General features: G+C 42.4%; 1 protein-coding gene across 5 annotated transcripts in view; it reads left to right on the top strand.

Moving 5' to 3' along the window:
- Positions 1-25,052, top strand: part of KANK1 (KN motif and ankyrin repeat domains 1) — a 172,416-nt gene that overhangs the window by 112,382 nt on the left and 34,982 nt on the right. The gene's annotated exons all lie outside the window — the stretch shown is intronic.

The following is a 25,052-nucleotide window of genomic DNA, read 5'->3' as shown; positions in this document are numbered from 1 at the left end:
GGCAAAAGCTGTTTCATGGAGCATCCTCTGTCCACAGGGGCGCTGAGCTCTCCGCAGACAGAGGCTGTTCCATGGCAGCAGCCCTGTCTGGGGGTGTGGGTAGGAGGGGGAGGAGGAAGAGGGTTTGTGACTTAGATCCCTGCAGACAGCTCCCTTGCATCCCATGGAGCAGCCTTTGTACGTGGGGAGCTTGGACCCCCCCCCCCGTGTACATGGGCTGCTGTCACCCTGTACTGCTGCCTCTGTATCAGAGGCAGCAATGTGGGGCAGCAGGCAACCAGTCTGCGCAGGGAGATGGTTTTTAAACTGACTCCCCTCATAGACCAGCTCCCCCTGCAACTCCGCGCTGCTACCCCTGATACAGAGGCAGCAGCACTGGGTGGCAGGGGGCTCCCCGGGAATGCAGTCAGGAGCACATTAGCTGTCAGCTCCCCCCAGGGACTATCAAATATTCATGTAACCACAAAGATTTCATGTGATTACATCACTATTCAATTACCTGATATCTAACATGCCTAGTATTTACCCCACAAATCCTGTGAATGATTTAATATGGACCTAAGAAGCAAATAACCTACCTGTTTGCTCCCATTTGAGAGGGCCAGGCCTACCTACAGAGAAAGTCCAGCTGGAGAAGAGCTGGTTTATTTCCTCCCTATTGAGCTGGGTGAGCCCAGTTTGAGGAGGAGGCCCAGAGGAGAGGAGAGGTGGAGAGTCCCCTCCCTCTGGGAAGCTGCCAGAAAGCAGGCTGAGAAGCAGAGAAGAGCTGACAAGATTCTCAGGTGGAAACCTGACTAGCAATAAGGGCTTTGAAGAGCTGTGGCTGTTCTGAACCCGAGTGAGAGAGGTGTATCCCAGCCCGTAGGCTGTGTGCCTGATCGAGACACAGAAGAAGCTGTGGTTAGACGGGAGAATGGTCTAGACCAGCAAAGATTCCTAAGGAGGTGGCTGGCAGCTGTGCCCAGCTGGGCTGAAAGTTTGGTTTGTATACATTTGTGTTGGATTTTTTTAAAGGACTCTGTGGCCTTGGAAGGGGCCTTAATCTAGCGGGAGGGATAGGACATGCCTGTAGCTGCAGCAGCCCATGGACAGTGGTTGGGCACTTATGCACAGCTGCCTCAGTGCCACCTAAAAGCCAGAAAGGAGCATGATGGGGAAGTGGTATTGCCACAGCCCAAATTAATTTATTTTTTGCTTTAATCTTTTTTTTTTTCCCCATGAGTGTCTGTATTTTTTCCATTGTCCTATTCAGTATTTTGTTCTACCCAGGCTAGTCCCATGCTATCAGAAAGATAAGGTGGGGGCGGTAGTATCTTTTATTGGACCAAATTCTTTTGGTGAGAGGGAGACAAGCTTTTGAGCTACAAAAATCTCTTCCAATAAAATATATTACCTCGCCATCTTTGTTCCTCTGTATTTTTTCCCTCGGGGTATTTTTTTTCTATAACTTTTCATTGATTTTAGAATGTTTTCCTCTTAAAAAAACCGTCTTTTAAAAAGATGTGGAGATTTTTCACACTTATCTGCCTTTCTTCCTTGCCTGCTTTACTTTTCAGTGCAGGGTTTTCTGTCTCACTGTCTCTCAGGCATTTACATGGCCCTTCTGCTGTAGAATCAGAGTGCTTCACTCTTGTAGTTGTCTTCGTAACACCCCTGTGAGGGAAGGAAGTGGTGTTATCTCCATTTTACAATTAGAAAACAGAGATAAATTGGTACATGCAAAGTCCCACAGGAAACCTGTGGTGGAGGCTCCATGCCAACTTTCCAGTTGCCTTGGGGTTAGGGCTGGAGCAGAGATATAGTACACTGCTGTGCCAGATTGGGTGCGGGTGTGATAAACTAATTGGAGGGTGTGGTCTTCCACATGTAGGTGATCCAGAAGCTCTGAGAATTTGGATTAGACACTATAAGGAATCTTTTTTTTTTATTATTGCTTGAGTGATATTTTAATTATATTGTTCCCCTCCTAACTGATTTTCATACTTTCCCCTGAATGTAGAAGAATATAGCCTCAGAGCATTCAGTGTCCTTCATTAAAGTAGCTTCCCTGATTACTTTTTTTAAGCCACAAGGAAACTGCTCATCGAGAATATCATCTTGGACCATGTACAGCTGAACACAAACTTCTGGCAGAACCTGTAGGGCCAGGGCTTGTAATTCATACAAGTTAAGGGGAAACTAGGTGACCTTTAGAGCAGTGGCGGCCCATCATGGTAATCTGATTGTGTGACATGAGACATTTAGTGACATTGCCCATCCATGACACCATCCCCCACAGTTCCCAGTGGCTGTGGTCAATGGGAGCTTTGGGGAGCGGTGGCCAGCATGTCCCTGCGACCCTTTGCCTGCAGGCACTGCCCCCACAATGGTAGCCACTGGGAGCTGCAGGAGCAGAGCCTGAGGACAGTCAACATCAGCACAATGTCTCATTGTCAGCAGTCACATTACCCTGATGGGCCTCAGGTTATCTACCATGATCTCAGAGTGTGAATGGAATCTGGGTAGGGATTCTCTTAGGAAGGCAGATGTTTTTCTTTGGCATAATTAGAGTTAAAAATACATATTTTTTTGGTGTGAATCTCAACAGTGAATTGAGATTAGCCGAAGTGAGTGTTGAGGAGCTCAGCAGCTCTAGACATTTGGCTTCTGTCATGAAGGCTGAAATTTCAATCCCGTTTTTCACTAATTTGAACGTCATGGATGACAACTGCTAGCACTCTTCTATACTCCAGGGATGGTTTCCTGGAGAACAGGCTTTTCCAGAGTAGTGTCACAGTGCTACGGATTTGAGTCTTCCTAACTCAAGCCTCATCGTGTTTCCTTAGTTCAGTTGTTATGAACTAATTGGGTTCAGATGAGTTCATATTTTTGTTGAACCAATCACTCAACCAGGGCTAGTATGATTCAGTATTGGGGGCAGTGTGACTCACAGTATAATATATATAGATAGCTATGCCTTGCCTTTCCTTCAGCAGCCAGAGCGCAAAAGGCATATGGTCTACCATGGTTACAAAGAAAGAATAAACTGAATGCTTCCTCTTTTGGTGGGGGTGGGGGTGGATTTGACATTGCTCCCAAACAAGAGAAGAGCACTGAGTTGCCGCATCTCTTTTTGTGTTCCATGCATGGGCAGATGGCAGCAATACATTCAAGATGTATACAGCTGGTATTTTACCCGCGCCTCACCCATGGAGATGTGGTGATTCACCTTGGTGATACACATCCCTTTAAAACAAACTTGGGTGGAGACCTTGATATTAGTGGGGTGGAGGGTTGAATGCACCTTAAGCCATTTCAGCAGCGTAATGTCATTACAAAACTTATCTGATTTTTCATAAACCCAACATAATTATGTAGTGATTCCAAATTTGTCTTGGAGGCAAATTTCTAACCATTCTGAATGGACAGATGTTTTAATAACTGGCTATATACCTGTCTATTTTGAGGTGGATTTCCACTGGTATCTTCTGCACTAATTGTTTGACTCGAGGAGGGCTGTTGTACCACTGCATCCTCTCCAGCAATGTATTGTCATGGCATTACTCTGACTTTAACCAGGCATCTCTGATGGACCCAGAGAGTCAGAATGGGCAACTATATCTCTTCCCTGAGAGCTCTCACTGAAGGTCTGGGGTCCCAGGACTTAGTCCTGGTGTGTCTCTCTGTACCTGTCCCTACACCTCTATGAGTGTTGTTTCTCTCAAGCTTCCCCAGTAATTTTACAAACTAATGTTCTTAGTTGCAGATGACACTCAGGGCTTGTCCATCCTTAAGATGCTGCAGCAGCGCAGCTGTTGTGCTTCAGTGAAGATGCTACCTACGCCATCAGGAGGGCTGCTACCTATGCTGCCAGAAGGACTTCTCTCATGGGCATAGGTTCACCAGCTCCCTGAGAAGCAGTAGGTTGTGGATGGGAGAAGCCCTCCCATCGACATAGCGTCATCTACGCTGGGAAGTACGTCGACGTAACGGTGTCTCTTGGGAGCGTAGAAAATCCACACCCCCGAGTAACAGTTACACTGACCGAGGTTGCTTGTGTAGGCCAAGCCTCAACTGTTTCTTCATTTGTGGATAATGCTCTCCCAGATGTTGCTTTATTTGGGAGGAAGTTGAAATCTGGATGAAAAGCAGCTTGCTGAAGACACAGCCACATGGTGTTGATGCTAATAGGAAGGACAAAGCACCGTGGGGAACTGACAGGACCAGTTACTTAACATTCTACGTCAGGGAGGATTGCAGCTAAGGTGGAGTGCAGCCTGTACCTTGTTGGATTTACCACTTGTCCTGGACACCCAACCTGTATCCAGAAACCTATCTTTGACTAGCCCAAAGACTACTCCCATTCCTCTCTTGTGCGGATTTGCCTGATGTCGTCATTGTTTTCTTATTTCTCAAACTTCTAATGTGTACTCTACCTGGTCCTGACCAGGAAAGTTGCATTGAGATTGCAACTGGTCCTTCTTGTGTGGTTTGTCTCTTATTAGGATGAACCGTCTCCCTCTCCTATTCAGAATCCAGTTAAAGGTGCTGCTTCTTCCCTTCTAAAATCATGAGTGATCTTGGGATGGATGTGTTCATCAACCATCTGTCCCCACCAATGTGGTTGTGAGCAATGGGAGCATGGAAGCTCACAGTGTGAAACTTTGTACAGTGTATGTGTTTCTCACTTTTGTATGACATTATGGCCTGGATTCTTTCCTCCCTTAGACTAGTGTAAATCCAAAGCAACTCCACTGAAGTCAGATTTGCACTGATCTGAAAAAAGTATCTGGCCTTGGGGTGAAATGTGTTATGTTTAACTCCTTTGTTTCCATGAGCCATCTTGCAGGTCCAGGATATAGTAGTGGAGGTCCAGGCAGGTGTCTCAGGAGAAGCATTAGAAAATATTCTCCTGAAACTTAGATGGCGAAAAATAATCAGCGGTGAGCTTTTACTACTTGAAACTGTTAAATGCAAAGACAAGAATGATAAATCTTCCAGTATCCATTTGATCCAAAAACATTTTTCTGGCATTGTATTCCTGACCCTTTTCTCTGACGTTCTCCTGGGAAAGACGTTGGGAACTATCTGTAGGATTGTCACTGCCTTCTAGTTTTTTAAACCCATAGACTTAATGGAAGTAACTTAAAAAAATACAAATAGTCATGCACAAGGCTCGACAATTAAGGCAATCTTCTCACCCGTGGCGAGTAGATTTTAGTTCAGCTCGGTCCGCAGCGTGGTCTGTGCAGTGTGCGGTTCCGTGCGGCTGGTGATCAGGGCTTGCCGCCGCTTGGCGAGCCCTGGTCATGCAGCACCTTGGGCTGTGTCTAGACTACATGCCTCTGTCGGCAGAGGCATGTAGATTAGGGTTGTAGGCAAAGGGAAATGAAGCCGCGATTTAAATGATCGCAGCTTCATTTACATTTACATGGCTGCCGCGCTGAGCCGACAAACAGCTGATCAGCTGTTTGTCGGTTCGCGCACTAGTCTGGACGTTCCCCCTGTCGACATCAAAGCCCTTTGTCGGCAGCCCCATTATTCCTCGTGGAATGAGGTTTACCGGGGCTGCGGACAAAGGGCTTTGATGTCGACAGGGGGAACGTCCAGAATAGCCGCGAGCCGACAAACAGCTGATCAGCTATTTGTCGGCTCAGCGCGGTAGCCATGTAAATGTAAATGAAGCCGTGATCATTTAAATCGTGGCTTCATTTCCCTTTTCCAAAACAACAAATCTACATGGCTCCGTCGATGGAGCCATGTAGTCTAGACGTACCCTTAGAGACGAACAAAAAATGTGGATGGTATCATGAGCGTTCATGGAAATAACTCATTTCTTCAGGTGCATGGAGTAAGGGGGTCCAGCATACAGATATAGCAGAGAAAGAGAGGGGATAATAAGGAGAAAAATAGAGGAAAAATATCGTCAGTTAAGGTACGTCTAGACTACCGCGTTTTGTCGACGGAAGTTTTGTCGACAGATACTGTCGACAAAACTTCCGTCGACAAAGAGCGTCCAGACACATTGAGTTCTGTCGACAAAGCAAGCTGCTTTGTCGACAGAACTCCATAGTCTGGACGCAATGTTACAGGCAATAACACCTTCTGTCGACAGAGTTCTGTCAACAGAAGGTGTTATGCCTCGTAAAATGAGGTATACCAGCGTCGACAAAACTGCTGAGTTCTGTCGACGTTATGTCGACAGAACTCAGCGGTAGTGTAGACGCTGGTATAGTTTTGTCGACAAAAGTCCACTTTTGTCGACAAAACTAGGTAGTCTAGACACACCCTCAGAGTGTCGATGCTAAATGAAGCTAATAGAGTGGGCTCTGAGTACCCAGTGCTTAGCTTAGCTTTGATAACCCTTCCTCATTTGTCCTCTAGTTTTACTTTTAGGCTACGTCTACACTGGCACCCTTTTCCGGAAATGCTTAAAATGGAACAGTTTTCCGTTATAAGTATTTCCGGAAAAAGCGCGTCTACGTTGGCAGGATGCTTTTCCGGAAAAGCACTTTTTCCGGAAAAGCGTCCGTGGCCAATCTAGACGCGCTTTTCCGCAAAAAAGCCCCGATCGTCATTTTTGCGATCGGGGCTTTTTTGCAGAAAACACTACTGTGCTGTCTACACTGGCCCTTTTCCGGAACAGTTTTCCGGAAAAGGACTTTTGCCCGAACGGGAGCAGCATAGTTTTTCCGGAAAAGCACTGATGATTTTACAGTAGATCGTCAATGCTTTTCTGGAAATTCAAGGGGCCAGTGTAGACAGCTGGCAAGTTATTCCGGAAAAGCGGCTGATTTTCCGGAATAACTGGCCAGTGTAGACACAGCCCCCCTGTGATGTATTTAATTATACTGCTGTACAGTACCCCACATGCTGAGCGTGGTAACTTACAAAGAATATTTTGAATATGAAACTTCCTGAAGCTTCTCTTTCCTATAAATTCACAATGTTTGCCTCTTATTTGACTACTTACAGACTTTTTTTTAAAGTCAGTGAATCGATTACCTCCCCTTAGAAATTTTCTTGAAAATCTCCTTGACATATGTTGTCCCAGAAGTTCATAGTTCGTTGCCACATTGTTCACTATAGTCTATGGATAATCCATGCTCATAATTACATGTAGCCTTTGCATTTGATATGATGAACTCAAAGATACTTCATTCAATTAGATCTTCCAAAAGTATTGCAGGAAATTGCCATATCTATCACAAGCATGGGAGCAGAACTCCAAATAGACACGAGTTCATCTCCACCATAAACATACCAACCTCAGTCTTGAAGCCAGGACAGTTTTTTGCCCTCTTGGTGCCTCTTGGAACGTTGTTCCAGAGCTTAACTTCCTTGATGGCTGGAAACATAATTTTTAAGCCTTTTCTGTATCTTTTCCAGTTTAAATTCATCTCTCTCAAACATGGGAGACCAGAATTGCACATGATATTCAAAATGAGCCTCACCAGTGCCTTGCATAATGGTGCTAACACTTCCATTTCTCTACTGGAAATCTCTCGCCTGATGCATCTTTGGATAGCATTAGCCATTTTCAGACCTCCATCACGACGGTGGCTCATAGTCATCCTGTGATCAGCCAATACACCCAGATGTTTTTCTTCTGTCACTGGTACATCCCCAGCTTATAGCAAAAATTCTTGTTGTTAGTCTCTAGCTGCATGACGTTGTACTTAGAAATGGGGTGAAATTTAAGTTCAATGACTCCACTTTACAAGCCTTTGAACAGAGGACTCATTAGCAATATGCTAATAACTCTCCTCACTTATTGAGACTGGCTTCCCTACTTGGCCATCAAAAGTGAATGCTTTATTTTCCACTGGCATGTAAGCAACTAAATTAAGTGGACATTTCATGACGTACAGAGTCATATTTTCAGTTGTGCCTCTCTATGGGTACATGCAAATTGATGTTTGCACATATAATTGGAGTATCTGAGTACCCAGTCTGTTCACTTACGTTGTTATTTGCATATTTAAATGCAGATTTTGCATGTGAAATCTTAGGATAAGTTTACGCTACACATCATGTGTCAGTCCTTGTCCTAAAAGTCGTGGTGTGTTAATGCTGTTTGTTGACACTTTTGCATACACAACACTTCCACCCCCAATCAGGGCTTTCACTTTGTTGATAGCAGAATGCTCCTGCTCACAAAGCACCATAAACAACAAAGGTTTTGTCGATCAAAAGCCAGTGTAGAGGCTGAGTTAGGGCTGGCTAGAAAGTTGACCATAAATCTGTTTCAGTCATTGTCATCTCTGCTAAAGTTTGCAGTCTTTAAAAGCAGTTATTTAAGCCAAAAATGTATGTTTGACATTTTATACTCTAACAGGCCACAAATTTTAGTGAGTTCCTCCTTTAAAAGAGAGAAGTAGAGTATTCTCGCTTTTTAAAATGTGGTTCAAAACTTCATCTGAATTTTTCCATCCATGATGGAATAAAATTCCTCTCTTGGACAGATGTCTGATATGAATCCCATCCAGTTTGCACACAGGCCTTTGTCTCTTGCTCTGTCCAGTTTTGTTTTGGAAGAGCATGTGATATAATCTGTTGTATGAAGCCAGAATGGCTGCCACTAGACACCTGTCTATACACTTGGTCCTCTGTTTTCTGCAGACAAATCAGGTTCCCAGTCATTAGTACTGCTCTCTGGCCTTGTTTTTGCTTTCCTTGTAAACAGTAGCTGAATGTTTTTGTTTGGCACTGTAACAGTCTGGAAGTCCAAGAGAGTGAATAAACACATAATCTCTGCCTCTTGGGTTTTAGTAGTCATCAGTCCAAGTGGATGTCAGATTGTGCAATCAAGCTATGGAGGAAGCTCTGACACATTTTTCAGTTTTTCTCCCTCTCCTTATATTTAACTTTTGGCCTGCTGAATTATTGAGAGAGCTTTGAGGAAGGTCTGTTGTAGGTGCATGATCTTGATTGAGTGAGATCTCTGTCAGATGTAAAGCACTTGAAACCACAAAACAATGACAAACAGATGGACCATGTGGGAACAGCTGCTATTCTCTTTCCATTTCCAGAATGTTTTGCTGTCCTTTAATATGGTTTTTCATTACTCGGTATTTTTTGTCAAAAGAATGTTGGCATCTTCTTTTGAGTATAACTTCAAGTGTGTGTGAGGAGGACTGTTTCATTTTTCTACATGCGTTTTATTTTTGTGGGTTTTTTTTCTCCTGTATCCAACAAACTTCTAAAGAGGAAAACCAAAGATGGGCTGTCCTCTTTTTCTTTTACCGCTGTTTGAGAACTAGCAGTTCAGAGGCTTCCCGTGAAGTACTTTCTCTTAAATGAAATTGGTATTTGATTTTGCCACAACCTGGAATCCTGAAGAAGGGAGTCACAGAAGCCATTGCTGAAGGGTGAGTGTGGGCAGGCTCAAGAAGTCCCCTTTCCCTGTTACTAACTCTCTCGGCCACCTCCCTGAGAGGTTCTGTAGGACTCCTTTCCCTGCCGACAGCTTCACAGCATTGCCAGGTGAATTTGGAAAAAAAAGGTAAAATCAGCTTTTAAAAGAAACAGGTCAACCTCAGCCAACTCACTGCTACTTTATAAAACATATCTCACTACTCCATTATTATAAAACAAAATACTACAATGGTTCTATTATTCCTGCACCAGAACTTAGCATCTGCCCCATGCTCTCATTTGTAAAATGATCATGTACAGCACATAGGTCTCAGCCTATTCCTGGTCACTGCCGTGCCATTCAGTTTGCCTGTGACTACTGGAGTTTGGTTCCCCCCCACTTTTCTTTCTGTGTGTTGAGGAATTTCCAGCATGGTAGAGAACTGAGCCTTCTACACAAGTGAGTCTAGGACAATGCTTCCATGTTCTCCACAACATCACTAAACACACTTCCCACATCCACTGTTCCTTTCCTGGGAAGAAGCCTTTTCCCTAAATCCTACAGCAGCATGGGATGGTTCTTTCCTCTTCCTTAACAGCTGGGGAAGGGAAGCAAGCACCTAACTTAGGAATCTTTAGGTGCTAACAGCTCTGTGAGTGGTATCCTTCCTGTCTTAGCATCTATCTATTTACTTTGATCTGCTTAGCTTCAAGTACCCATTCTCCAGATACTTAATGATACCCTGTCTCTCACACCTTTTCTTTTTTTTTTCTTTTTCTCCCCCCTCTTCTTCCCCTCTCCTATTTATTTTGAGTTTTCATATCCCCTACTCATAACTCTGGTCATCTGAAGAAGTGGGCTGTGCCCATGAAAGCTCATGATACCATCTACATGTTTTATAGGTCTATAAAGTGCTACCAGAGCATTTGTTGTTTTTTTAGGAATCTTTGTTTAGTCATCTTGGCTGCCTCATGGTGTAATCTTGTTCTGTTGATATTTACAGTCTACATTTTAGGCAGAGATGAAAAGAGGTTTAACTGAGAGATCCAGGAATCTCTTTATGATACTGTGAATTAAAATCTCTGGGACTGGATTCCCAATTATATTGACTTGAGCTAGGAAGGACGTTGTATTGCTAGGAAACCAAATAAGCTCATGTATCATTTTAGAACAACTTGAGTTAATGTCAAGGGTGCCAATTGTAGTTTGACCATTTCCTTGAAAAAGAAAAATGTTTTTGCCGGATTCATATAAAAAGGTTTTATTTGTATTCTTCAAATTATACATTGCATTAGACAAGAGTAAAGAAAAGCAGAGTGCAGTAGAATGATGGCGGCTACAACAGAGATAATTTGGGCAAGTAATGTTCTGTGTGTGTGTGTGTGTGAGAGAGAGAGACCCGACAGCGGGGGGAGGGAGGGAAGAGAGTGGAATGAGAAAGAGAAATCATCACAGCTTTTCATTCCTTCCTAGTTTGACTTCATCAGAAAGATTTAGTCCTTCTTTGCTTATGTTTTAATATAGTACGTTTGTCATTGTTTTTATAAATTTAACTCATTGGGAGGAGTAATCCTCCGTGTCAATTACTACTGTCTATGATACAAAGAAAAACTTTGGGACTGAGCTTCACTGGCTGGCAGGCAGACTAGAATTTTGTCAGGAAATTCCAAAAGAGTATAAATAAATTCTCTGTAGCAAATCCTGGGCTTCTTGCCTGCTGATGTGTCAGGAGTATGCATTCCCTTTAAGGCTGAGGAAAAGTGTGCTTCAGACTTAATTTCCTGAAAACGCAACGCTGAAACATTCAACAATTACCTCTCTGCGGAATGGTAAGTAAGGCTGTAAAAGAAAGGAGAAGTTAGAGGGGAAAATGCATGTTAGCTTTGTTTGCCACTGTAAGAAAAGGTTTTTTTAAATTTTTTTTTCAATGGGTGTAATTGAAAGCCAACCACAAATTCCTGGCACATGCACAGTAATTGCATACATTTTCGCTAAAGTTTTGTTTTAATGTTTGCTTTAACATAAAGTTTTGACTCTTTGTCAGAGTGGCACTGTATTAGGCTGGAGACTGAAGAAAGTTTGTGGTAATGGTTTATACCCTGACTCTGGTCAAGGTTCTTGTTTGTTGACCTGTGATTGTTACATACTGAGTAGTTAGTTTTTTGAACGGATACATCATGCATGTGTTCTGTTCAGAGACGTGCTTATATATCAGGTTACTTCTTATCTTCGGTTACATGAAGAGCCATTCATATTTATTTATATCAAGGTCTCGTCAGCAGAGGTATCAAAATCTGCTTTGAGTGGCTTGATTGTGGTGCTAATGATCAATTTCTAAATCACTGTTTACAACTCTTTACGGTTTTCTCATAAAACTGACTTTTGGGCTCATATTTTGTGTGCTTACTTTGACCGATGCTGAACTTTATAGTTGTGAAAGAAATAAGGTTAGCAGTGTCAGCTATCTAAACATGAAGAAACAGTGTTTTTTGTTTGGTTTGGATTTTTGTCTTGTAAGAAAATGGCTTAGCTATTTTGTTTTCAGAGACTAGAAACGGCTTTTGTTTTAAATGTGGCACGTATCTAATCCCAAGTGAGGAATTTGTGCTGGATTTTCAAATGGAAAAACAAAGCTAACCTGTTTTTTTTAAATTGCATACTGAGTGCATGTAGAGTATATCACTTTTTTCCTCCTTATTGGCAGAAGCCCATACCAAAATGTAGCAATACCAACGATCACAAGTGAAAATATTTTGGGGAATTGTTATTGGATAAGACAGGTTGTTTTTTTTTTCAGTTGACCGTACAGCTGTAGAGAGGGGGGTGACCTGGAAATGGAGATCTGCTATAGTTTCATACAGTAAGCTTATATATCCTAAAGAGGTTAGACACTTTCCCTATGGTGACCCTTTCTCTATAACAGTAACTCTATGTAACTGTTCCAAACTTCTCTCCTGTTCAGAGGTTTATAAACTTAGAAAGTTAGTGACATAACACACACAGTCTGTTTTTGTGAGTACAGATAGCAGACAAATGCAGCTGCTTTTGCTCAAGTTTCAGCTGATGTCATTGATTGTAGTGTTGTTTTGAGGATTAGGTTGGGGGAATAGATTTGAGATGGGGGATACCCTCTAGTTAAGACCTGAGTTTTATCCATGTCCATCCTGAACTGCAAAAGCCAGCCAGACAATGCTGGAGCCATTGAAGTTGCTTGTCAACATTTTCTGTCTTTAAGGAAACACTAAGGAGACCCTTTTGAATGATATTGTGCCCATTCTCATTAGTCCCTTCTTGTAGGGAATATTATCAAGAAGACTATGGTGAGATCTTCCCAGCAAAATCTGAAGTACTGTTTGTCCGTGGTTTTAGGTGATTTGATTTTAGGTCTGGGTCAGGTGGAAGGTCTATCCTGACTGAATGCAACTAGTTGGTAATTTGTTGATGATAGACGGGAGGTGCATGTGCAGATACAGCTGACCAGAAGGAAGTGGTGACCTGCTTTTTGGACTCTTAAGAGGGATGGAGGGATGTCTGTGTTCCTTTAGTTCTGACAGATTCAAGGCGTGATTCGTTAGCTGCTCTGCTCTGCATTAGCAGGTCTCTTAGGTGGGGTTTCACAGGATTCCATTCTCTTACCATTCTGTTCCATGTGTGTATGGATTTGTCTGTGTGTGCTCATGTCAGCTAACTCATAATAACACACGAGGTGAAATCCTAATGAAGACCCGGCAGCTTTTAGTTTTAACTCGTGTTAAAGTCAGCGTGCCGAGTCTTTGCTAGGATTTTACCTTATGGTTGTTATGGAGAGTTAACTGACATGGACTGATAATTCCAACGCTTTTCGTCATAAAACTGCGTCCTTAGGTTAAGTAGAAAAGGAAACATGGGAAGCTTTCTCCTGTGCCCGCTGTTCTCAGCCCAGGGTCAATGGCCCCTTATGGTCTGTCTACACAACTGTTTTATTTCGGAATAACGTTAGTTATTCTGAAATAACATAGTCTGCTTCTACACACAGGCAGTTATTTTGACATAATGTTGACATAATGTCCAGCCAGAGGACTTCTTACTCAGACTCTGTAACCCTCATTTTCTGAGGAGTAGGGGAAATCGGAAGAAGAATGCTTTCGACTTAAGCTACACAATTGACGTAGCTCAAGTTGCGTAACTTATTTTGGATTTAGCCCTGCTGTGTAGACGTACCCTTAATGACCTGTGAGCCTTTTTAGGGGGTCCACAAAACAGGGCCACTCGGAGCTTTGGTGACTGAAGCTTTGAGACTCAAGGCTTGACATCCTATGGGGCAGAAGCCCCTGCCTCTGACCTAGGAAGCTAAAGCCCAGAGCCCTGAGCTTTAGCACCTCACGAGGCAGAAGCTACCCTGCAGAACAGAAGCTCCGGCAGCCCCCGCCCCCCACCCAGCGTGGCTGATGCCCAAAGGTCTTGAGATCCCCCCCCCTTCGCTGCTTGGAGCGGTAATCCCCCACAGCTGAAAACCAGAGCCCTCTCATAGCTGAAGCCTGGTGCTGTCACATACACCTCCCCATGCCACAGAGCTGTGGAGTTTTCATAGTATGTTGGAGGGGAGGGGAATCAGAAATTACCAGGTTGAGAACCCCTGCCCTCTGGTTGCTTGTCACTCAGACGGGTTTGAAGGAGATGGAATATGAGCTGTGGGGATGAATGATTTGCCTAGTGCCCAATGGCAATCTGTGGTTTTAAGGCTGCTTACTTCACTCAGTTCAAACAAGACTTAGACAAGCAACTGGGAAAAGTGACAAGTTACTATTACCCCTTGTCTGCCATTAGTACACAGGTTCACAAGCAGGAGGGGTTGTGATTGCTGAAATCATTTGCAGCACTTAAACATGTAGGCTGCATCTAGACTGGCAAGTTTTTCTGCAAAAGCATTTGCTTTTGCGCAAAAACTTGCCAGCTGTCTACACTGGCTGCTTGATTTTGTGCAAAAGCACTGACGTTCTACTGTCCAAAATCAGTGCTTCTTGCACAAATGCTTTGATGTTTCTGTTCGGGCAAAAGCCCTTTTCCGGAAATGTTTTTGCGCAAGAGGGCCAGTGTAGACAGCTAAAAACTGTTTTGCGCAAAAAAGCTCTGATGGCGAAAATGGTGATCGGGGCTTTCTTGCACAAAACCACGCCTAGATTGGCATGGACGCTTTTCCACAAAAAGTGCTTTTGCGGAAATGCGTCCGTGCCAACCTAGATGCTCTTTTCTGCAAATGCTTTTAACGGAAAAACTTTTCCGTTAGAAGCATTTGTGGAAAATCATGCCAGTCTAGACGTAGCCGTATAGTCTCCTGTGAATTAAAGAAAGGAGCAGTTGGCATTGTCATAGTGTTTCCTGCCAGTCCAACAGTAGCTTTTCCTCTGCTTCAGCAGAGTCCAAGTGAGTTGACCAGGCAAACCTAAGGCATCTTTTCATTCGGGCTTTTTGAGAAGTATGTAATTAGGGATGTTTATTGATAGCCATGGCAAGTTACTATGAATAAGGTGGAGTTTATTTTTCCATTGATATATCTTACTACGTTTTATACTTTATTTTTTATGACACATGTCCCTATAACAAATGGCTAGGTATGTAATAAAGTGAGTGGAATAAAATATTCTCAGATGATGAAGAGCATCCTCAAGTAGATAAATCATGAGAGATGCAGAAAGTTGTAATTTTAGAGAATGCTTGAAAAGAGCAGGGCGCTACCTTGAACCTGCCTGATTTGCATCTGCTTTCGGAAGCAAAGTAAACATAATAACATAAGAACAGCCATACTGGGTCAGACCAAAGGTCCATCTAGCTCAGTATCCTTCCAATAGTGGCTCATGCCAGATGCCCCAGAGGGAGTGAACAAAACAGGGAATCATCAAGTAATCCCTCTCCCATCACCCATTCCCAGCCTCTCAGAGGCTAGGGACACCATTCCTACCTATCCTGGCTAATAGACATTGATGGACCTAACCTCCATGAAGTTCTTTCTCGAACCATGTTAAAATCCTGGTCTTCGCCACCTCCTCTGGCAAAGAGTTCCACAGGCCGACCATGTGCTGCATAAAGAAAAATTTCCTATTGTTTGTTTGAAATCTGCTACCTATTAATTTCATTTGGTGACCCCTAGTTCTTATGTTACGGGAACAAATAAATAACTTTTCCTTATTCACTTTTTCCATGCCAGTCATATTTTTATAGACCTCTATCATATCCCCCCTTAGTCTCCTCTTTTCTAAGATGAAAAGTCCCAGTCTTTGTAATCTCTTTGGGACCCATTCCAAACCCCTAATCATTTTTGTTGCCCTTTTCTGAACCTTTTCCAATGCCAATATATCTTTTTTTTACATAAGGCGACCACATCCGTACGTAGTATTCAAGATGTGGGCATACCAGGGTTTTATATAGAAGCAATAAGATGTTCTCTGTCTTATTCTCTATTCCATTTTTAATAATTCCTAACATTCTGTTTGCTTTTTTAACTGCTGCTTCACATTGAGTGGAAGTTTTCAGAGAACTATCCACAATGACTCCAAGATCTCTCTCTTGACTAGTTGTAGCTAAATTAGATCCTACCATATTGAATGTATAGTTGGGATTATTTTTTCCAATGTGCATTGTTTTACATTTATCAACATGACATTTCATTTGCCATTTTGTTGCCTAATCACTTAGTTTGGTGAGATCTTTTTGAAGCTCTTGACAATCTGCTTTGGTTTTAACTATTTTGAGCAGTTTAGTATCATCTGCAAATTTTGCCACCTCAGGCTGTGTCTAGACTACATGCCTCTGTTGGCAGAGGCATGTGGATTAGACAGATCAGCAAAGGCAAATGAAGCCGCGATTTAAATGATCGCGGCTTCATTTACATTTACATGGCTGCCGCGCTGAGCCGACAAACAGCTGATCAGCTTTTTGTCGGCTCGCCACTAGTCTGGACGTTCCCCCTGTCGACATCAAAGCCCTTTGTCGGCAGCCCTGGTAAACCTCATTCCACGAGGAATACCGGGGCTGCCGACAAAGGGCTTTGATGTCGACAGGGGGAACGTCCAGACTAGCGGCGAGCTGACAAACAGCTGATCAGCTGTTTGTCGGCTCAGCGCGGCAGCCATGTAAATGTAAATAAAGCTGCGATCATTTAAATCGCGGCTTCATTTACCTTTGCTGAACAAACAAATCTACATGCCTCTGCCGACAGAGGCATGTAGTGTAGATGTACCCTCACTGTTTATCCCTTTCTCCAGATCATTTATAAGTACAGGACAGACCTTTGGGGGACCCCACTAGTTACCTCTTTCCATTCTGAAAACTTGCCATTTATTTCTACCCTTTATTTCCTGTCTTTTAACCAGTTATCAGTCAATGAGAGGACCTTCCCGCTTATCCCATGACAACTTACATTACTTAAGAGCCTTTGGTGAGGGATGTTTTTGGGGGTTTTGATTAGCAGAGCGCCCACCGCTTAGTGTTTTATTTCTACTGGTGATGCAGATTCGCACATGCCTTGGCACACACAAAAATATTATTCTGCACCTGAATGGAAAAGTTTAGAGGGAACATTGCATGCAAAAGTATGTGGATCAAGCTTTCAAATAATTGCATGTAACTTTTTTGCACACTATTCATCATTCTTTTCTCTCTCTCTTTGAGAGATTCCCCCCCCCCCCCCCCGTACCCACTATTTATTGCCGGTAGTTACTTCAGCATTAATGTAAAGTTGGCAAATTCCAAGTTAAGGCTCCCACAAAAAATTTAATTCAGTCCCCTTATGTGCATCTATTGCATTTAGTTATTTTTGTTAAATAGTAACTTATAGCATGTGACTTGTAGACAGGTATTAGGCATATTTTTTACCAAGTACAGGTACTAAAATTGGACTTGGAAGAATTCAGCTTTGTTTCCTAATTTTAATGGATATTGATGATTTTTAGCATTTTTGTGGATTTAAGTTTTCATACCCCTGGGGAACTGTGGGGAGGGGGGGGTCAGATAATTTTTTTAATGATATGGAGAGAGAATCTTTTAGATGCTATATATTCTTAAAGATGCCTTTTAAGAATAAGCTTTTAAAATGTTTTCATCATTCCTTTCTTTTCTCTGTTCACATCTTGATCCTCCCAGGACACTGCACTGTAGTGATTTGTTGTCTTAATTAGCATGTTGAACTGAAACTACATCTGCCCAAATTCTCCTTTTTTCTCCTATTGCTTGTGCTTACATGATACTAAGGTTTTTTGCTAATTTGAACCCATGAATTAAACGCTGTAGTGTTTGAAGCTTTCATTCAGGGAGAAGTGATTTCTATGGGCTATGCTGGGGTCTGGCTCAGTGCTTTAATATACTGAAGTTCTTGTGCAGTGCATCAGATAGGATATAATTTAATGGAAATTGGCAAGACTGCAGTATTTAGACAGAGCCAGGCACAGCAGTTCAGGAAGAGAGAACAGAACAGTGTGTTTGTTAAATGATGCTTATGTCCAGTTTGTGATTATTGTGCAGTGGAGAGAGGGAAGTGCAGTTTGTGCACACTTTTACATAGCTGAATTAATGGTCACAGTAACATGACCAGGCCTCTACAATTTGCCAGAATTTTGCTTCGCAACTACTTGTTCAAAATGAGCATGTACAGTTTAAAATCTCCTTTATAACCATTGAGTATTCAGAAGATGAAATAGCAATGCATGTTAAATTCCCAAGCTGATGACTTAAGTCTCTGTGTATGTGTGTGTGTGACTGTGTTTGAAGTTAACCTTTGCAAATCAACATGCAAAGAAAGGAAGTTCAGTGTGGCACTGTGTTGTAATTTATGATTGTCTGAAGCACAACGGAGCTTTGAGACTGTCTTTTACTTGTTGTAGTACCCAGTGTCTAGACAAAGACAACACAAGAGGCTCAACAGGAATCTTTTTAGTGTTCTCTGTTTTTGTGGTTTCTTACTCACTCAAAGTCGCAAGATATGCAGACCTTTCCTCTTGGCAGCATGGCAGATAGATACAGCTTCCGCAAAAGTTAATCAATGCTGCTTTGTGTAGCATAATATTACCCACCAAGTGCTAATGGAGCGAGTGCATCCATGGCATATCCGGTATATCGTGCGTAGGAGAGAAAAGGATAATGTTCTCAAACGGTTTATTTCCTTTCCTTTTCAGTAGGTTTTTGAAATGGGCAGAACCATTTTGCAATCCCCTAAAATAGCAACCCACTTCACTTTGTTTCTGTATTTGAAGCCTGGCAATAAAATCTGAAATGGATGTGCCTTTAAAATACAGAAACATGCTGCGCCGTACGTTTGGTTTTGTGGTTGTATTTCTTTTCTCCAGAATACATAATTTGTCCTTGTTTATTTGTAGCATCAAGAACCATTGCTGTAATGATCCATCTACAACAGTGTCATTGTGCTGGTAGAGTGTACCCAGAGTTATTTACATGAAAATTTGTGTGTGATTAACTACCTACGTCTCTTAAAAATACAAGTACTAATTTTGGCAGGTGCAAAATGTCAGTGTTACTAAAATAGCCAGTTTAGCTAGAGACCATAAAATTAGCCACAACCTTCTCTGCAAAGAGGCAAGGAATTGATGTGATCTAGGAAAGGCTTCATTTGGATAAATTCCATCTGAATTGTTTCAGGAAGAAAATCTTTGAGAATTTAGCTCTTAAGGCTTAAACTTGAATGAGCTGTCTTCAGAAGTTTTGAGTAATTTTCCACTGATAAGTTAATTCTGGCATCTTGGGACTTTCCTGCCACAAAAGCACATTTCATGATATAAATGGTTTTAAAAAATTAATAGTTTTTTAACCTTCCGTGTTTATGATTTTGAATTTGACAGAAAAATATAACTAATTTGGAAAATACAGGCAGTCCCCGGGTTACATGGATCCGACTTACATCAGATCCCTACTTACAAACGGGGTGAGGCAACCCCGCACTAGCTGCTTCCCCCCAGCAGGCCAGGGAGACGCGGAGCGGCTTTTCTCAGCAGACACCTCAGCTTGAGAATAAAGGACTGAGGGAAGTGAAGTGTGGGAGAATAAAACTGAGCTCTGGAGAAATGTTTGGCTAGAGTTTCCCCTACAATATGTACCAGTTCCGACTTACATACAAATTCAACTTAAGAACAAACCTACAGTCCCTATCTTGTATGTAACCCGGGGACTACCTGTACTACAATCTTCTCTATGGTATATGCCAAAGTTCTGAGTCCTTATAGTAAACCAAATAAATGTTTTCTGTAAACTGGTTTTACAGAGAAGAAAGTCAATGAGAACGTGTAGCTCTTCAAGTGACAATCTCATCATGGTTTTTTTTCTAATTTTCGGAGATAATCCTTTAAATAGTGTGTCATGAATAAAGATCTGTTACGGTGCAGCAGGGTGTCTGGCAGCAGTGTCTACTGCTACGGTTGCCTGACACTTCCTTTTTTACACCTGTTTTCAGTTTTTTATAACTTTGCCAAACTCTAGGCTTGGGCAAAAACTGTCCATTCTGGGAGTCTCTCTCAGGTTGAATATACTTGGAAATATTTGGCCCAAAGGTGTCAGCATTTTCTGAGGACAAGGACAGTGGTGGGGTGGGGGGGGAGAATCATTGTTTTTGCCCATGTAAAATTCTGGCAGCCTTTTCTCTGAAAAGCTCTAACACCCCAGGCTTTGACAAAGTCCATCCCTGCCAAATTTCGGAGACTTGCCTTTTGCCATCTTCATGACAATCTGCTAAAATTTGACCAAGTTATAAGCCCTTTTGTACACATGCAGAGTAGAGCTACTCAGCTAAAAATTGTAAACATTCAATCCACAGGGAGCGTGCTTCAACCCAGGGCTGCAAGAGGCTGCACAGGATTTTCCCTGTGACACTAGATCTGTGCTAGAACTGTGCATAGAACAAGAGGTGAGAATTGGGTCTCCTCTGCACGCTTATAGGCTACGTCTACACTGCAGAGCTTTTCCAGGATACCAGAAGTATCCTGGAAAAGCTCTGCTGCGTCCAAGGAACACTTCTGCTTTTCCGAAAAAAAAAATAGGAAAAGCAGACGCGTTTTTTGGCATCCCTGTAAACCTCGTTCTACAAGGAAGAAGGGATGTTCCGAAAGAGGGGGTTTTCCTGACACTTGGCCTCATATAGACGGGCCAAATGTTGGAAAAGCCTCTTTCGGAAGAAAAGCAGAAAAAGATACACCTATTGCGAACCGCAATGTGCATATCTTTTTCTGACTTTTTCTTGCAGTGAAGAAATAGCCTATCGATTGCTCCACTAGGACCATGCATTGGGCTGAGGGAAACCACCTGAATCAACTGCAGAGGGGACAAGAACAAGATCTGGGAAAGAGCTGAGGGAGGTAGTTTGGGAGAAGGGGTTGAGAGCTGATTTATTTACTATGGAAAAATAGCAGATGCTCATATCACTAAAGACTGACTTGTTACCTCTTTTGACCCAAGCTATTAGTGAAAACTCTGGGATCATGTGAATTGTTCAGTCAGGAGGACAAATTGATGATGGAGACAGGTATTTCTTTAAAGCAATCCTGTCTATGGACAACATGTCTATAGAAAGTCCTGTTTCCCAGAACACAGTAGGAATAAAACAATGGGAGAGTGTCCTAATTCCCATTTCCAAACCCCCTTTCCAGTCAGCACTTAGCTCAAGAGCTCTCAAACTTTTCTCAAGGCCATGTTCCCAGTGATTGTCCTGACTTTGTCCTTGGCTTTTCTTCTGTTTCTTCATTCTTTGGTGTGTTTATCGCTGCCTTACCCCCTCTTTCGCATGGACAGACTACTCTGTTAAAACAATACCTAGTTGAAACCCTTGCTTCCATATAGTTCAAATTCCTGTGCAGTCTTACACGTTCCTATATTTGGTTGGCAATCCCTATTGTTTCAGGTACCTGCTTCTCTAAAGAAGCTTAATGACTTCTTACAGGTTATACCCTCTTGAGGTTTAACCCAACCCAATCCTTTGTTGTTTTTTAAAATTTTATTTTATTTTATTTTATTGGGAATTTATCAGAGTTTACTACCACAGGAAAAAAACAGGTGGAAAATCAGTGCAAAAAACTATTAATAATTTTGGGGGTAAATATTGGGGTTTATTTTTAGTTTGGTGACAGAAGGACGGGGGGGGGAAGTATTCAGTTGTTTCATGGTTTGAATTCCATGCATCAATGTGGGTTTGCTGCAGAACTAAAACAGAACTCATAACACAGTGTCACCTTCTAGTTCAGAGGTCCCCAACCTTTTTAAGCATGAGATCACTTTTTGAATTTAAGTACAATCCAGGATCTACTTCAGACCCAAACTCCCTTGCCCCACCTCCTTTCAGCCCCTTCTCTGAGGCTCCACCCCTGTTCACTCCATCCTCCCTCTTCCATCCTCACTCACTTTTATCAGGCTGGGGACAGGGTTTTGGGGTTCAGGAGGGTTCAGAATGCTGGCTCCAGCTGGGCACCACTTGCCACAGATGGATTCCGGATGGTAGTGCAGGTGGTTAAGGCAGGCACATCCCTACGCTGGCCCTGCACCACTTCCAAAAGCAGCCAGCAAACTCTCCATCCCTGCCCCCCTTGCTCTGTGGAGATGGGCTACAAGGTGGAGGGAGGGGCACTTTGACATCAGCACTCCCCCTTCCTCTTCTTCCCGTGCTCTGCACAGCAAGCAGGAGGCTCCCAGGAGTAAGGGGCACCTTCAAGGCAGTTAGAAGGAGCAGTAGGGCAATGCTGAGGGGCAGATGAAGTGCTGGCCCTTGATAGCTTCCCAGCCCAAACCCTGTCATGATCACTGGTAACAGGTTCCAAGATCTACTAGTGAATAAACAGTTTACTGCGGTAGCTTATACATATTTACATTCAAAAACTGGATTCACACTATTTGCAGCACATCCACTCAACTTCATTCTTTTCTCTTTTTGTTTTTAAACTTTTGAATACTTCTTTGTGTTCTGAAATGTACTTGGATCCAGATTTTCATTTTCTTCCCATGTTAGCGTGTCAGAACTTTAAACAGTTCTCTGCTAACAGCTTGAAGGGTATCTGTGATGAGCATGAGATTCATTAGGACGTTCAGATGCACACTCACTTCAGAACTTGCGTGCGTGCCTGTTTGTTTATTGCGTGTACCTTCTAGACTAATACGTATTCTTGTTTCAACAGGCAGCTTTGTATATATATATGCAGATGGATGTATTATCATAAGCCTATATCATGCAGTGCATTGTATTTTTGTAACCAAACAAGATATTTTTTATATATTTGATACAAAAGTAGGATAAACATCTGAAAAAAAGAATAATATTAAAATTGGTTAAAACGCAAAAGGAAGAGGCTTACATAATGCATACACATAATAGGGAAGAATTAAGGTTGCCTATGCAACCTTAATTTTGCCACCATGTATTTTTTGTGTTTTTGCAGCCTTAATATTTGTATAGGTTTTTTGTGTGTAATATATTAATACGTGGATTTTTTTTTTGTCCTCTGCTTATATTTAGACATTTATTTTGTTATGTCCATGAGTAAAAACACCATGTCTGCACTACAGAGAAGATCAAAGCCGCCGTTGTCAATCTTTCAGGGTTTGAATGAGCTGGTCTAGTGAAGACATGCACATTTGAACTGAGAGTGTGCTCCCATTGACACCAGTAGTCCTTCTCCTACGAGGAGGAAAGGAAGTTGAAGGGAGAGCAGGCTCCCGTCGACCTCCCACAGTGTGGACGGTGCCAAAATTCAATTTAAGATATTTCAACTCCAGCCACGGAATTTGAATGTATCCCCTACTATAGACCTAGCACAAGACCAGTGTTCCCTCTAAGCTGTGAGACAGCACAGTTTCAGGGGCAATTAATCAGCCCCACCCAGTCAGAGGCTCCAGGCTCTGTGCTTGGAGCTGACTGACTGGGCAGGGCTGACTAATCGCCTGTGAAGCTGTGCTGCCATGCAGCTTAGAGGAAACACTGCACAAGACTGCAGTCTTGGAATAGATAGCAGATGGGCACTGAAGCTAAGTATGTATATCTGGCAACCCAGTACCATGCTGTCAATTGCAGGATTAGTGCCCTGCCTCTCCTCCCTTTTAGTACACACACACACCAACTACAAGTTCACTTTTACTGCTGTGACCACAATTCACCCTTTTGCAGCACCTTTTTTAAAGTGTGAGTTTCCCTTGGATATAGAGAAAAATGTGGTGTCCCCAGGAATCTGGAAGCATAAGCCTAGGAATAGGCGATCCAGATTCAATTCCTTGTTCCTCCACAGACTTCCTGTAAGACCTTGGCCACATCTCTGACATTCCATTCCTATCTCTGAAATGGGGATAATAGCACTTCCTTACATCACAGGGATGTTTTGAAGATGAAGATAAATGCTTGGAACATTATGAAGCACTTTGGAACCTATTGCTTAAAAGTGCCGTTGAGAGACAGATGGTGATATTATCCTCAGCAAAACCATGACAACTGACCATTATTTATTTGAATTACTGTAGCATCTAGGGGCCTTAGACGTGGAATGGGACCCTATTGTGCTAGGCTCTGTACAAACACAAAACAAAGATATGGTCCCTGTGTTGCAGACCTTACAATTTAAATAAACTAGAAAGAAACAAGGAGTCAGAATGGGTGTAATGAGCAAGTTGAGTGCTGGCGTCGAAAGTCTTGTTTGTTCCACATTTTTTATTTCTTTGTTAGTTTAGTGAGGAGAGGATAAGCCGAAGGGAGAGCAACTGGGGAAGACAGAGAAAGGGAGAAAAGGGTAAGAGACGAGTGATGCTGAAATGGAGAGATTGTGAGGGAGGGTTGGTGCAAACAACCAGTCAGCACAGGGCAGAGAAAATCTAATCAGAACTGTGTACAGTTTTCCAAAGGACCAAAGTACACTTTTGTGAAATTCACCAAGTGTAATGAAAATCCCAGCAATTTCTTTAATCTTTGTTACAGCATTCTTACGTTTCACTTCTAGGAGTAGTAGATTCAGGGTGTTGTGTTTTGTTTTGGTTTTTTTAAAGTTGGGTAGGTCTGTTTAAAGGGGACATGAATTTAAAATATCATATTCAGAAAATGAGCTAGAAGTTTTTTTTCAGGCTCTGTGGCTACCTAATAGCCTTGTCTCTTTCACTGGAATACTGAAAGAGTGGCCAGTTAGCAAACATACAATACTAGTTTGTTAGATCCAAGAGACTGATCAACTTTATGTGTTTATATAACTTTATATGGCCAGAGACAGTTAACAGTTGTTTTAAGGAGGAAATAAAATGCAGTAAATATGTACAGTAAAAAAGAAATGTATACCCAAATTACCAATGATTCATGGTTGTGGAGGGAAAGGAGAAGGAAATGGGTGGAGGGTACTGCACCTTTAAAAGACTAACAGTTCTCTTGTTATTAGATAATAGAGCGTGGTGACAGCTGAGGTTCCTTACGGGTGCTAAAAGGCAGCAGTTTTCAGTTTTGCTGGAGAACAGAACTCATTGGTGAACACACAGCCTATGAGAACGTGCCCTGCTTGGCTAGGTTTACACTAATGTGGACTTTTTTTCCTTAAGGGGCGAAGAATGAGAAAATTGAGAGGCAGGGCTTTAGAGAACAGAGAGCTTGTTGAAGGTAGGACGGCAAGGAGAAAAAAAAATCTGAGGCCTTATTTTATTTGGATGGAAAATGTGTGTTCTGAGAGCAGAGATATGTAGCTAATTCAGGTAACTGGAAAATGTTTATTGTTTTTCCGATTCCTCT

Source organism: Pelodiscus sinensis, chromosome 6 (assembly GCF_049634645.1).
Source record: "Pelodiscus sinensis isolate JC-2024 chromosome 6, ASM4963464v1, whole genome shotgun sequence".
Classification (NCBI taxonomy): Eukaryota; Metazoa; Chordata; order Testudines; family Trionychidae; genus Pelodiscus; species Pelodiscus sinensis.
Note: the sequence above shows the minus strand (reverse complement) of the source record. Positions and strands in the feature narration are given on the sequence as shown.